Genomic DNA, 1,907 nt, shown 5'->3' with positions numbered 1-1,907 from the left:
GGCGGGGAGAGCCGCTGAGCAGCTAGTCCCGGGTCCCCCACCCGGCGGGGGACTGATCCCCGGAGGCCTTGGCCGGCCGCCCCTCGCCCGCCCCTCGCCGGGATTCCCAGCTACGCAGGCTCCCGAGAAGAATGCGGCTCCGGGGCATAAGTGACCTTTCACCCCGCAGACAAGCTAAGTTTGTTTTCTCCTTTTCTGTCGGTCCCGCAGCGGGAGGGAGGGGGAAAAGGGATGGGCCTTGTCGAACTTTCTCCCGCGACAATACCCCAAAGGAGTTGGAGTGCGGGGAGTAAAGGATCTATTTATTTTGGCTCCGGAGGGACAATGTAAGCAGATGGTCTTTGATGGGATTAGCGGCGTAATCTCTAAGACCCTGGTAAATTGGAAAATGATCCATTATATTCCACGAACCTTTGGCGGCTTCGGCTCCTGGGGAGGGAGGGGCAGGGCCCAGGGCACCTTGTTAGAACGGACCCCCCTCTGGCGCGGAGAATTTGGGAAGGAGTTCGTTAGCTGCCGGACGGGCCGGCCCCTCTCCTCTTGAGAGAGCACAGAAACAGAACTCTCCCTGCGCCCTCAGAACTCCTCAGCGGCCTCCCCCTCCCTCCTCCGGAGGCTGCCGCAGGGTCCTGGCTGCCCCCCTCCCCCCCACCCAGTCCCAGGGTGCTCGCGAGGACTCTTACTTGTGAAGAGAAGGAGATCAACTCTCCCACCTTGGAAGGCAGGAAGTTTTTCTTAGAATCCCCCACTGTGTCCCTCCCACTGGATTTCCAGTCTGTTGCCCACTCCCGGCCCCACAGCCCCCCAGGGGGTGCGGGGGACCCCTCTGCTCCACTCACTGGACGGCCAGGCCGAGCCTGGGCCAGGGAGAGGGGGGTGGGCAGCCGCCGCAGGAATCAGCCGCTGGGGGGGGCATGTGAAAGGGGAGATGCGGCGATAATGAACCACCCGCCCAACCCTCCACCCTCTCCGCTCACCTCCGTGCCCCAGAGCCCAAGCGCCTCCGGGCCTGGGAGCCCCTCCATCTGGAGAATCTGGAGGTGCGGGCAAACGGGAGCCCCAGTCCGCGTGAGGGGTGGTGTAGCCGGTCGGGCCCGCAGTCTGTCCGTCCTGTGTGTTACGATCTTGATCTCCACGGGACGCAGCAGCTTCTGAAGAAACTCGGATGCTCGGAATGTCCTCTGGTCTCCGAACAGCCGGGTGAGGAGGGCATCGGGCAGCTCGGCACGGTACAGACAGGCTTGGCGACTGTCTGCGGGCCCCAGGTCCGTGCCCACAGAGCCCCGAAGGGAGCGCAAGCTCAGCGTCGCGGGGGTCGGCTCATGGCGCTAAATGCGTGACGTGCTTACGGCACACCTTGTTTATTCATGTGGGCACCTGAATCCCGTCCAGAACTTTCCGTAGGTGCTGAACAGGTGTCTGATTGCAATTGTATCTGATTCACAGATTTAATTTAGGGGAATCCAAAACCCACACACAGTCAAAGTATGCATTTGTCCATACACAGAAGCCACACTTTTTTGAAAGGAAGCACATACATGAGGGGCCGGCGGGTGGTACGTAGAAGTCAGTCAACTCCGAACAGAAATTCCAACTCCTCTCAGTGCGTCAGCTTCACAGGGCAGGTGCAGTTTCCAGGAGGAATTTTGCTTGTACAATATTTTATTTGGGGCTATTTCAATGTATAAAGATCTACCTTACTTTATTTTAGCATTTTTTAACAGATGGATACCTTATAATGTGTGTATTTTAAAAAAGATTTTATTTATTTATTTGACAGACAGAGATCACAAGTAGGCAGAGAGGCAGGCAGAGAGAGAGGAGGAAGCAGGCCCCCTGCTGAGCAGAGAGCCCGACAAGGGGCTCAATTCCAGGACCCTGAGACCAGGACCCGAGCGGAAGGCAGA

The sequence above is a fragment of the Meles meles genome, chromosome 17 (assembly GCF_922984935.1).
Source record: "Meles meles chromosome 17, mMelMel3.1 paternal haplotype, whole genome shotgun sequence".
Classification (NCBI taxonomy): domain Eukaryota; kingdom Metazoa; phylum Chordata; class Mammalia; order Carnivora; family Mustelidae; genus Meles; species Meles meles.
The sequence above is the reverse complement of the archived record's forward strand: the minus strand, read 5'-3'. Positions refer to the sequence as shown.